We start from the raw sequence: 13,814 nt of genomic DNA on the forward strand, positions 1-13,814 counted from the left end.
ATCCCTGGTCAGGGAACTAGAGCCCACATGCATGCCGCAACTAAGAGTTCGCATGCCACAACTAAGGAGCCTGCCTGCCGCGACTAAGACCCAGCGCAACCAAATTAATGAATTAATTAAAACAACAACAACAAAAAACAAATACACATTACTTTAAAACAAATTTAAAAATAAAATAAAAATATTGAGTCACCTGTCCAAAGCAAGTAGTAACACCAGGATTGGAATACAAGGCATTCTGCTCCCAAAGTTCCCACTTCTCTGAACATGTGTTTCCTTACTGGCGAAAAGTAAGTAGGACAGAGAGTCAGGGAGACAAATGGCTATTCCTATGAAAACCAATTAAAAGTAACTTTAGTCCAGGGTCGGGAGAGAAATTAACATCTATTGAACATCAGGTATGTGTCAGTCACTATACACAAACATCTCATCCCATTTAATTGTCACAGAAGCCCAGGCTAGGTGGGCATTCTGAAATCCAATCAGGTAGGGTAAACAACTTTCCCAGGCTCTCACAGCTAAGTAAGTTGCAGAGGAGAATCTGAATCCTGCTTAGTCTGCCTCTAAAATCCTTACAGCCTCCCTGGGGCACACTAACACATTCAGCATATGCATGTGTCCTCATGGCAAAAAGACAAGAAAGTTAGGGATGAATGCATAGGCTGCAGCAAATGAGATCACCCTGCTCCAGGGGTGAAAAACCACCTTGACAGCAATTGTGAGGCTTTCACAGCATCATCAGTCAACCTAGTCTGTTCCTCCCTCCCCTCCCTTCTCTCTCTCTCAAAAACCACCGACTTTTCCCTTTCACCTTGTGAGACAGGGAAGTCAAGTTATTACCAAATTAAACATGTTTATTCTCTTCCTATTGATTGAGGATTCATCTACCTTTCTGGGGAAAGGTAGATGGCCTTTTGTGGGTAATGGTGCCAGAAATGGCATGAATTGCCAGTTGAAATCCTAGCGATATTCAGCCAGGATTATTATAATGTTATGGATGCCTTTAACCAGCTGCCAGTCGGAACACATACACACCCTCGAAACTGGTTTGGAATTTACCAGCAACCTTCCAAGTTGGTGGGTTAACTTGCAGGCAATGCATGACATGTCATGAAACGTCTAAAGTCAAGCAGCACAGAAGGTACAAAACTTAAAGCTACAGCTTCTCACCCATCATTTTGTAGAGTTTTTTTTTTTAAAACACTTGTTGTTTCCTTTCACTTAATAAAAACAAAAACAAAAAAAACCCAGTATTTCCCACCCCACACCCCTTGGTTCATAGAATCAAGGGAACACAAAATGAAAACGCTGGGTGAAAATATTTGTTGACATAAATATATAAGACAGCCCCCAAATCTCCCTAGCTTAAAACCAGTCATTGGCTTTCATGTTCTTTTAGGATGGAGCCCAGGCATCCCAGGCTGCTCTATCAAGTGCTTGTGATCAGGTGGCTGCCCACGCTCATCCCAAAGCCTGACATCTCCTGCCACAAACTCAGCACTCAGGCTCTACAGAGTATGGGCTGTTCCCAGAAGGTCCCAGGTCCTCTCTGCCTTCATGCCTTTACACCTGTGGATCTCTCAATAGCCCCTCATTTCTTTACCAGGCTAACTCCTGCTCGTCTCTCCAAACTCAGCCCAGGTGCTACCTCTTCAGACAAGTCTTCCCTAACTTCCACTGGAGTCTCTCAAGGCATCATGTGATGACCCTCCCCACACTACGTTTCACACGATTTTACATCAGTCTATTTATTTGGTGCCACCTCCAAAGCTCGGAACTCCATGCAAATCTCTCACTGCTCTCAAGACCCAACAAAGGGCCAGACACATAGTAAGCACTCAGAACATCTTTGTTGAATGAAAGAGTGAATGAATGGATGAAAGATGATCACTTAGCTACTCATTTTACCACAAACTCTGAGCACATCATGGAAATTGAGAGAGATGATCATTCCCTTCCTTAAAATACTGCTTCTACCCCAAGGACCCATACGGTCCAACACAGCCAGAAGTATCTCAAGGCTGCAGAAACCCTAGTCCAAAGCAGTATCCAGATGAGCTCATTATCTAGATGAGCCCAGGGGTATCCACCAGACTCAAGATACTTGCGATCAGTAACAAAACCAAAGCTAGGCCAAAATCCTGAAACTGGCTCCAGTCTGAAATGGTCTGGAAACTCACTTTGGTTCAGACCTTTCTAGCACAAGCTCAGTGTAAGTATGTTTGTGTGTTTGTATTCATCATAAAAGCAGTAGATAGAAAAGAAAGCTCCACCACTCTAAAGCCCAGCTGCCAGGAAGGGGACGGATACGTGCAGCTGTGAGCTCAAGAGTTACCTGGAGTCCAAGAGCAGGCCTAGGTCCCAGCACCCTGCGTGTACCGAGCCTCTAAGCTGGACCATGGGAACCCCAAAGCCTCAGATCCTACCTTGGCCTGTGTGGCAGCTGGGCCTGGGGCAGCCGTAGGGTGTGGCCTGCCTGGACCAGAGCCGCATGTGCCTCTACATCACTTTGAAGAATGGTTTGCGGCAGGATGCTCAGCAGGAGGACTTCCGCATCTTCCAGCCTGGGCCAAGGCTAGAGATCCTAAAACCCTGGGAAGGATAAGCCCAACCTGCTGACCCAGAAGAGGAATTTCCGGTCTGCCCTAAACCAGAAGGAAGTATTTTATTGCATTTGGCCTAGGACAGAGCAAAGACCTCCCAGGATCTGCACTAGATCTACGAGTTTGTGACCTCAGGAGTTGGCGACTTTCCTGAGCCAGATACCTCTCCAGACACCAGTGGCAGATGCGGTACCTCTGACTCCCTGAGTGACATGGGCTTGGCCCCATTACCAGATGGGGGCCCTAGAGCCTGGGTGTGGACCCTGAGCACCCTCCTCAGCTTTTGCTGAGCCCCACCTTAAACATCCCTGTTCCCTGCCCTAACTCGGACCCCCGCTCCAACTCCCAAAAGCCCACTGAGGCAGCTTGCCTGAGGAAGATGAGTACCAGCTGTGGCATGGGAGGGGCTGGAGCTGGGGTGACAGCCCCTTACACTCTCTCATCCTTCTCTCTTAATATTGCTGCTATCACTGCTCAGAGTGGAAGTTTAAGGGGACCACCTCCTACCTGGTTACCAAGTCTTCCAGCAGACTGTCTTCTGCCCCAGGGGCCTGTGGCTGGTGGGGTCAGATGCAGGGGACAGGGTAGCCAATAAGACTGTCAGACCCCAGGGTATGACAGGCTACATGAGGCTGTGCTGAGCTGCCTTGCAGGGAGGTGGGGGGAGGAAGCGGGGAGCTCTGCAGAGAGCTTGGCAGCAGCTCTGGGCCCAGAGGCTGGGGCACTGCCACTGGTACTGGGCCATGGGCTAGACCGCCTTCCTGATGGTGGTCACCAGCACGATGGTGAGGTCCCCAAGGGCAAGAAAGGAGGCATGTTCCACCTGGAATCTTTTGTGGCAAACCTGATCATCTTCAGGGAAGGAAGCAGACACCATCTACACCCTGTAATTCTCTTGCTGGAGAGTCGTGGTCCCAGGACCAGCTGTCTATCAAGAGGCTCCTGGTGGTCAAGGTTGTTCCCATGTGCCTCAGCACCCTGCCAGATATGGCCCATTTAGAGGATACCTCCTCGCTGGGGCATACCTTGAACCTGCACATTTCCAACAGCCACTTACTCTCCCTCACCTTGAACCAGTACAAGGCTTATCTCCAAGACCTGGTCAAGGACATGGATTTCTAGGTCACTAGGAAGGCCTGAACCCTTGCTCATCATGGGTATAGCCCCCTCAGCCCTCACCTCGACCAAAAAACGGGTTCTTGAGACAGGCCAAAAACCCCTCAAACATAAAGCAACGTATAGAGAGTGGAAATTGGCCCATAATATGATTCTCCAGAGAGAGCCATGGTTAAGAGTATTTTAGAGGTTGACATGCTGTGAGCCCGCAAGACAAAATCCAGTTTAAAATATTTTTAAAATATTTCTATTAGTTGCCACAAAATAAAAATCGAAAGGTTCATGTAACTGAGATATTTTTGTGGAGCTCTGAAGGTGGCAGAGAAGGAGACAGACTACCACAAAGTAGCACGAAAAGTTACAGTTTTTCTCGGAAAATCCAAAAATCCACCAACCCATTAGCAATGATTATCTGAAGCTGAGTGGCGCCAGTTGATTTCACATAGGGTGTGCCCTCAAGGTTGTCACAGTACCTACCTGACCCATTTATAAAACCAGTCTGGCCCCCATATGCATTTGAGTTTGTAATCATTGATGTCTATCCTTTCAAAACCCTTCTGTAGTATGAGTATTATGAACACTGCCTATAATCTTCTCTTTTTTATTTTATCTATCTATGTATTCCTCTGTATGACCACATTATGGTATATATAAACAATCCCTTCCTGATGGATATTTATCATTAATTACAAAGAAGGTAACAGTAAAAACCCTTATATATATCTTTGTATATTTGGGCATTTCTCTTGAATAAACTTCTAAATGTGAAATTACTGAGCAAAAGGGAACATATATTTAAAATTTCAATAGATAATGCCAAAATACTGAAGTTGGTTTAGAATCCAAGCCATTTTTTGCCCCAAGCAAGGAGCAAGGAGTAGTTGAGTTTAGAGACAGGCACCAGAGATGAACTGTCCAACTCACAGACACAGAGAACAGATTTGTGGTTGTCAGGGGGAGGGGGGTGGGGGAGGGAAGGACTGGGAGTTTGGGATTAGCAGATGCAAACTATTATATATAGAATGGATAAACAGCAAGGTCCTACAGTATAGCACAGGGAACTAGATTCAACATCCTGTGATAAACCATAATGGAAAAGAATATGAAAAAGAATGTATACGTGTGTAACTGAATCACTTTGCTGTACAGCAGAAATTAACACAACACTGTAAATCAACTATACTTCGATAAAAAAAAATTTTTTTAAGAGATGAACTGTCCAACATGTGAGCCTTCTTCTTCAATAACCGTACTCCTATACTCCTAATCTAACCATAGATGATTTCCACAAAGATAATATTGCAAATGGAAAAGGCAGATGCAGCAGGACAAATATATTTTAGAGTTCTAGCTGACAAGTTATTTCACAGTCATAAATTGGGAGTGAAAACAAAATGAGATAATAATTCTGGTTATATTTATGGAATTCTCCATTGCTGTTAAAAACAAAAGGAATTTTTATCCAAATATATTGACTAGTCTTTATTTAGTTTTTGGCACTTCTCATTGTTTCATCTAAAAAAAATACCCCCTATATTTTCTCCATTTATGTTTCAGGCTTATTTCCATTTCTGTTCCCTGTAGATTAACCCGATGTTACTGTGTGAAGGCTGCTTATGTTTCCAAGGTTTGGGCTCTACTGAGTGGAACTAAAAATAAAAATCTTGGATCAAAATTACAATAAGGAATTAACAAAAATAGTGTCTTTTTTTAATAATAAATGTAGCAAATGGGATGACTTGAAGTTAAGAGTAGAGATTGCCTGGGCATAAGTCTTGACGTTCCCCCAAGCACTAGCTGGGGCAAAACATAAACCTCTCTAAGACTGTCTCCTAATCTATTAAGATTGGGGTAATACTAGGGTTATAGTTCTTTGTGCAGAATCTTATATTCTTATAAAAAATTTTTTTAAAAAGATGGCATAGGCCTTCTGACTTCAGAGCTTACACACTTAACCACTATAGTAAGTCAGAAACAATGGCAGAAAGAGGCCAGTTACAGCTAGGACAAAATGAGGAATTCAGGCATTGTCAACTAATATCTTTCAAGCAACTACTCTGTACCAGATACTGTTCTAAGGCTACCAATGCATATTAGGAGGTTTATTCCTTATGCCATGCCTGAGAATTACATATTACTGATAGCACTTTTGTGGATGGGGCTTAGAGCTATTGAACACCTGGGGTCACAGAGCTGTTAGTGGCAGAGGTGAGTTTCCAAAACATGTCTGCAGATTCCAAGTCCCAGGCTTTCTCCCTAGGATTGCAGTAAGAATTCCAAGCACAAATGAGTCATCCTCACCACTCAGCAAATATTTATTAAGCACTTATTTGTCTCAGGCACAAATGAGTAACACAAACATGGTTCCTGCACCATAGAACAGGGATTATTTGGAAGAGAAACAATTTACAGGGACAAGTCAGTAAGTAATATTTTATATAATTAATATATAATCAGCACCATCACAGGGCCCAAAAAAATGTCTAACTGATTTACAGTCAGTTACAGAAAAATAATTCTAATTCTCTCTTTTAAAAAAGAGGAAGATAGGGGACTTCCCTGGTAGCACACTGATTAAGACTCTGTGCTCCCAATGCAGTGGGCCCAGGTTCAATCCCTGGTCAGGGAACTAGATCCCACGTGCATGTCACAACTAAGAGTTTACATGCCACAACTAAGGAGACCGCCTGCCACAACTAAGACCCAGCGCAACTAAATAAATAATATTTTTTTAAAAAAGAGGAAGACATTTGTTTATCATGTATTTTCATATTATCCTAGAAGACCTACCTATGAAGAAAGGCATGTAGGACTAATTGGGGCAAGTAAGGAATTACTAAGTTTTGCAACTTTCCCAACTGTGATCAAAAGTACAAGATCGTGGTTACTCAATAGCCTAGGGAAATAGTCAGCTCTTGCACAGACTTGTCCTGAGTTTAATAAGTACTAAGGGTGCATCCTGCTCATGGTTTTGAATCAAAACATTTACTGACTTCATCAGAAAGGAAACAGTGAAGGAAGAGGAGAAAGACAGGTTATGAGTGAAGTAACTGACCACAGCCCTTTTCTTTTGTAAGGCACAGTATCTGTTGTGGATTAACATCTACATACAGCAATTTCGGAGCTTTGTGATTTATTTTTCTTTTCAATGGCTATCTTATCAATTGTAATGTATAGATTATTAGTGTTACAGGATTTAACTCTGTTGTAAATGTTTTAGTAAATCTATAATGATTTAAGCTAGTTTTATTATCTTTGAAAAATTTATTACACTAGTAACATACGTTCATTGTAGAAAAACTACAAATACACAGGAGCAAAATAAAAAAATTAAAATCAATTGATAAGACCAGTGGCCAGAGATAACTGTCACTGATATTTGGGCATACATTCTTCTAGTCTCAATATTATATATCTACATATCATTCTTAAATAACCTGGGCTCATATGGCTTGTAAGTTTCTATATTTACTTAATTGTGAATGTCCTTTATGTCATTAAATATACATCTCCACTATAATTTTCAATAGTTGTAATATCTAACTATCTATCTATGCCACAATTTATTTACCCATTTACCCATTCCCCTATTGTTGGACACTAAGGATGTTTTCAACTACCATAAATAATTATATGAGGAACATACTGGGGTATATACCTGTTGCATTAGTATAAATTTCTAGAAGCGGTATTTCAGAATCAAATAAGGACATATTTGTAAGACTTCGGCTAATTTTTTACTGGTTTATTTCCTTTGTTTTGTTTTGAAATAATTATAGACTCACAAGAAGTTGCAAACATGGAAGTAGTACAGAGAAATCCCTTGCACCCTTCACCAGTCTTCCCTCAATGATAACATCATATATAACAATAATACAGTATAAAAACTAGGACATTGGCATAATACAATAACTAGACTACAGACTTTACTTGGATTTAACCAGCTGAATTATTTTTTTAATATTAATAGAATGGTAAGATGCATTCTCACTTTCCTACTTTCTCCTCTCACACAGCTGCCTTTAGCACTCACTTCAAATCCTATGTAGAGGAAAGACTACAACTATGTTTAGTAGACTATTGTCTTTTATTAAAAATTAAGAGGATGGGGCTTCCCTGGTGGTGCAGTGGTTGAGAGTCCGCCTGCTGATGCAGGGGACACGGGTTCGTGCCCTGGTCCGGGAGGATCTCACATGCCACAGAGTGGCTGGGCCCGTGAGCCATGGCTGCTGAGCCTGCGCGTCCGGAACCTGTGCTCCACAACGGGAGAGGCCACAACAGTGAGAGGCCCGCGTACCGCAAAAAAAAAAGAAAAAAAAAAAAATTAAGAGGAAAAAAATGCAAGTAAGACTTTCACCAGATGCAGAGGTGGTTCAACCAACATTTATGACACAGAAAATGCGTAGGATTCTGCCCTCCTTTTGGTTCTTTGCATCATTCCAGTTCCTTTATAATACACTGGAACAAAGTTTTCCAAAGCTGAGGGTACCCCAACACAAAGCAAGTAACAGTGAATCACACAGTGAGAAAGTGATTCATTTCTCCTTCACTCCTTTGATGACATCAAGGAGAAAGCCTCAGTTTAGGGCTAGTCTTCAATTCCTCTATAACACTTACTCATTCTCCCTTTTTAACAAATTGCTTAGGCCTCAAGTTCAGACGTAGGCAGGCAACATCATTTAATTGGAATTCAATGGCATTTTACTGTTTTAACGAAATGTACTTTTGCTTTCAAATTGCAGCAGATGAAACTGGTTTTCCATTTACAGGAGTATTTTTTAAGTTTCCTTTTAAAATAAATTTATTTTAACAAAAAAGTGATTTTATTTTTAAAAAAGGAAAAAGATGGAATGCAAATGGCTGAGCTTAGTGATACATTGTGTTAGAGCATTTTGGTCAATAAAGAACTGACCAGCCAAATGGCCCAGCATATTCTTCCTTGGGTTGAGATTGGGTGAGAGTGAGAACCACCTGGCTTCTGGTTCTCTTCTGGGATCTGCTTACAAAAACGAAATAGATGAACAGAATCCTACCTCTATTAAGCACTTAATGGATGCATCATTTCATAGACTCCCCAGAACAACCCGATGAGATAGATTTCATTAATAACTTCATTTTAAACATGAGGAATCCAAGGGACAGAGGACCTGGCAGGGCTAGGATTCAGACCAGGTGACTGCTGGTTCATACTGTTTCTCACTAAACTTAAAGACCAATAGTCATCTCTAGAAAATTTGGGATGACTCTTTATCCTTGCCAGGACTTTGGATCACTGCGGGTCTGGTGCTTGCATAGGAATTCCCTAAAGTACATTCCTGACCTGATTAGACAGACATACTCCTGATTAGAAAGGAAATCTCACAGTTAACTTCATTATGGGCCTGCGTCTTTCAAAGAAAGACAGAAGGTCTAATAGCCATTCAACCCCTGCCTACTTTCCTACACATTTCCACTATTGGAAACGTGCCCACTTTTCTCCAATCATTCCTCTCCTTGAATAGTTCCAAAGGTTTCCCAATATCATTAGAAAACCAAATCACAAAGGCAAATTCAGCGTCATGGAAACAGACAGTATAGCTCGATTTAAATATTTAAAACCTATATCCAGATTTATACTAGGTACTAAGGACAGAGAGAAAAGAATTACAAAGCATGGGCTCTGCCAACAAGAGTCCAGTGACAGTCAAGAGAGTCTTCATGACCTTTCAGTTATAATGCCTTAGAGTTCCAGTGACCTGAATTCCTTTGATGGACTTATGGATTGGTTTATGAATGATTAAGCTTATGGCAAAGCTTCTGAGACCACCAAAGTGCTAAGAGCAGGTCAAATGAAAATAGCACACCTCTAATGTTATAACTCGAATAAGTAAGTAAATTTGATTGACAAAAATTGTCTGCGGGAGAGACCTTCAAGTAGGTGGAGGAATAGGACGTGGAGATCACCTTCCTCCTCACAAATACATCAGAAATACATCAACGTGTGGAACAACTCCTACAGAACACCTACTGAACACTGACAGAAGACCTCAGACTTCCCCAAAGGCAAGAAACTCCCCACATACCTGGGTAGGGCCAAAGAAAAAAGAAAAAGCAGAGACAAAAGAATAGGGACAGGACCTGCACCTCTGGGAGGGAGCTGTGAAGGAGGGAAAGTTTCCACACACTAGGAAGCCCCTTCACTGGCGAATACAAGGGGTGGCGAGGGTGAAGTTTTGGAGCCATGGAGGAGAACGCAGCAATAGTGGTGCAGAGGGCAAAGCAGAGAGATTCCCACACAGAGGATCGGTGCCAACCAGCACTCACCAGCCCGAGAGGCTTGTCTGCTCACCCGCTGGGACGGATGGGGGCTGGGAGCTGAGGCTCCGGCTTCAGAGGTCATATCCCAGGAAGACGACTGGGGTTGGTTGCATGAACACAGCCTGAAGGGGGCTAGTGTGCCACAGGTAGCTGGGAGGGAGTCCGGGAAAAAGTCTGGACCTGCCTAAGAGGCAAGAGACCATTGTTTCGGGGTGCACAAGGAGAGGGGATTCAGAACACCGCCTAAATGAGCTCCAGAGATGGGCACGAGCCGCGGCTGTAAGTGCGGACACCAGAGACGGGCGTGAAACGCTAAGGCTGCTGCTGCAGCCACCAAGAAGCCTGTGTGCAAGCACAGGTCACTATTCACACCTCCCTCTCAGGAGCCTGTGCAGCCCACCACTGCCAGGGTCCCATGTCCAGGGACAACTTCCTGGGGAGAACACACAGTGTGCCTCAGGCTGATGCAATGGCACGCCGGCCTCTGCCCCCGCAGGCTTGCCCTGCATTCCGTACCCCTCCCTCCCCATGGCCTGAGTGAGCCAGAGACCCCTAATCAGCCACTCCTTTAACCCCGTCCTGTCTGGGCAAAGAACAGATGCCAGAGGGTGACCTACATGCAGAGGTGGGGCCAACTCCAAAGCTGAAACCAAGGAGCTGTGTGAACAAAGAAGAGAAAGGGAAATCTCTCCCAGCAGCCTCAGGATCAGCGGATTAAATCTCCACAATCAACTTGATGTACCCAGAATCTGTGGAATACCTGGATAGACAACAAATCATCCCACAATTGAGGTGGAGGAGGTTGGGAGCAACTGTAGACTTGGGGTTTGCTTTCGGCATCTAATTTGTTTCTGGTTTTATGTTTATCTTAGTTTAGTATTCAGAGTTTATTATCATTGGTAGATTAGTTTATTGATTTGGTTGCTCTCTTCCTTTTATATATATATATTTTTTTTTCCTTTTGCTCTTTTTGTAAGTGTGTATGTGTATACTTCTTTGCATGATTTTCTCTGTATAGCTTTGCTTTTACCATTTGTTCTAACGTTCGGTCTGTCTGTTTTTTGGGGTTTTTTTCAGTATAGCATTTAGAGCTTGTTATCATTGATGGATGTGTTTTTTGGTTTGGTTGCTCTCTTCTTTCTTTCTTTTTTCTTTAATTACTTTTTAATTTTTTTAATTTTTAATAATTTTTAAATTTTTTATTTTAATAAATTTATTTTATTTTATTTTATTTATTTATTTTTTTTTCTCCCTTTTCTTCTGAGTCATGTGGCTGACAGGGTCTTGGTGCTCTGGCCGGGTGTAAGGCTTGTGCCTCTAAGGTGGGAGAGCCGCATTCAGGACATTGGTCCACTGGAGGCCTCCCAGCCCCACATAATATGAAATGGTGAAAGCTCTCCCAGAGATCTCCATCTCAATGCAAAGACCCAGCTCCACTCAACGACTGGTAAGCTACAGTGCTGGACACCCTATGTCAAACAACTAGCAAGACAGGAACACAACCCCACGCGTCAGCAAAGAGGCTGCCTAAAATCATAATAAGGTCACAGACACCCCAAAACACACCACCGGACGCAGACGTGCCCATCAGAAAGACAAGATCGAGCCTCATCCACCAGAACACAGGCACCTGTCCCCTCTACCAGGAAGCCTACACAAACCACCGAACCAACCTTAGCCACTGTGGGCAGACACCAAAAACAACAGGAACTATGAACCTCCAACTTGCGAAAAGGAGACCACAAACACAGTAAGTTATGCAAAATGAGAAGACAGAGAAGCACACAGCAGATGAAGGAGCAAGGTAAAAACCCACCAGACCTAATAAATGAAGAGGAAACAGGCAGTCTACCTGAAACAGAATTCAGAGTAATTATAGTAAAGATGATCCAAAATCTTGGAAATAGAATGGAGAAAATATAAGAAACGTTTAACAAGGACCGAGAAGAACTAAAGAGCAAACAAACAATGATGGACAGCACAACAAATGAAATTAAAAATTCTCTAGAAGGAATCAACAGTAGAATAACTGATGCAGAAGAACAAATAAGTGAGCTGCAAGATAAAATAGTGGAAATAACAACCACAGAGCAGAAAAGAAAAAAGAATGAAAAGAACTGAAGACAGTCTCAGAGACCTCTGGGACAACACTCAACACACCAACATTCGAATTATAGGGGTCCCAGAAGAAGAACAGAAAAAAAAAGAGACTGAGAAAATATTTGAAGAGATTATAGTCAACAACTTCCCTAATATGGGAAAGGAAATAGTCAATCAAGTCCAGGAAGCACAGAGAGTCCCATACAGGATAAATCAAAGGAGAAACACAGCAAGACACATATTATCAAACTATCAAAAATTAAATATGGGGCCTCCCTGGTGGCGCAGTGGTTGAGAGTCCGCCTGCCGATGCAGGGGATACGGGTTCGTGCCCCGGTCTGGGAGGATCCCATATGCCGCGGAGCGGCTGGGCCCGTGAGCCATGGCCGCTGAGCCTGCGCATCCGGAGCCTGTGCCCCGCAACGGGAGAGGCCACAACAGTGAGAGGCCCGCGTACTGCAAAAAAAAAAAAAAAAAAAAAAAAATTAAATATGGAGAAAAAATATTAAAAGCAGCAAGGGAAAAGCAACAAATAACATACAAGGGAATCCCCATAAGGTTAACAGTTGATTTTTCAGCAGAAACTCTGCAAGACGGAAGGGAGTGACAGGACATATTTAAAGTGACGAAAGGGAAAAACCTACAACCAAGATTACTCTACCCAGCAAGGATCTCATTCAGCTCCAACAGAGAAATTAAACCTTTACAGACAAGCAAAAGCTAAGAGAATTCAGCACCACCAAACCAGCTTTACAACAAATACTAAAGGAACTTCTCTAGGCAGGAAACAGAAGAGAAGGAAAAGACCTACCATAACAAACCCAAAACAATCAAGAAAATGGTAATAGGAACATACATATCGATAATTACCTTAAATGTAAATGGATTAAGTGCTCCAACCGAAAGACATAGACTGGCTGAATGGATACAAAAACAAGACCCATATATATGCTGTCTACAAGAGACCCACTTCAGACCTAGGGATACACACAGACTGAAAGTGAGGGGATGGAAAAAGATATTCCATGCAAATGGAAATCAAAAGAAAGCTAGAGTAGCAATTCTCACATCAGACCAAAGAGACTTTAAAATAAAGACTATTACAAGAGACAAGGAAAGATACTACATAATGATCAAGGGATCAATCCAAAAAGATATAACAATTGTAAATACTTATGCACCCAACATAGGAGCACCTCAATTCATAAGGCAAATGCTAACAGCCATAAAAGGGGAAACGACAGTAATACAATCATAGTAGGGGACTTTAACACCCCACTTTTACCAATGGACAGATCATCCAAAATGAAAATAAATAAGGAAACACAAGCTTTAAATGATACATTAAACAAGATGGACTTAATTGATATTTATAGGACATTCCACTCAAAAACAACAGAATACACTTTCTTCGCAAGTTCTCATGGAACATTCTCCAGGATAAATCATATCTTGGGTCACAAATCAAGCATCAGTAAATTTAAGAAAATTGAAATCCTATCAAGTATCGTTTCCGACCACAACGCTATGAGACTAGATATCAGTTACAGGAAAAAATCTGTAAAAAATACCAACACATGGAGGCTAAATAATACATTACTAAGTAACCAAGAGATCACTGAAGAAATCAAAGAGGAACTCAAAAAACGCCTAGAAACAAGTGACAGTGAAAACACGATTAACCGAAACCTATGGAAT

General features: G+C 42.2%; 1 pseudogene across 1 annotated transcript; it reads left to right on the plus strand.

Annotated features, from left to right (window-relative positions):
- The first annotated feature begins 2,398 nt into the window (after positions 1 to 2,398).
- Positions 2,399 to 3,725, plus strand: LOC308616370 (interferon regulatory factor 3-like; annotated as a pseudogene). The gene is made up of 2 exons: positions 2,399 to 2,986; positions 3,082 to 3,725. The product of its transcript is annotated as an interferon regulatory factor 3-like (transcript).
- The last annotated feature ends 10,089 nt before the right edge of the window (positions 3,726 to 13,814 follow it).

Source organism: Mesoplodon bidens (genome assembly GCF_964165515.1).
Source record: "Mesoplodon bidens genome assembly, chromosome: 4".
Taxonomy (NCBI): domain Eukaryota; kingdom Metazoa; phylum Chordata; class Mammalia; order Artiodactyla; family Ziphiidae; genus Mesoplodon; species Mesoplodon bidens.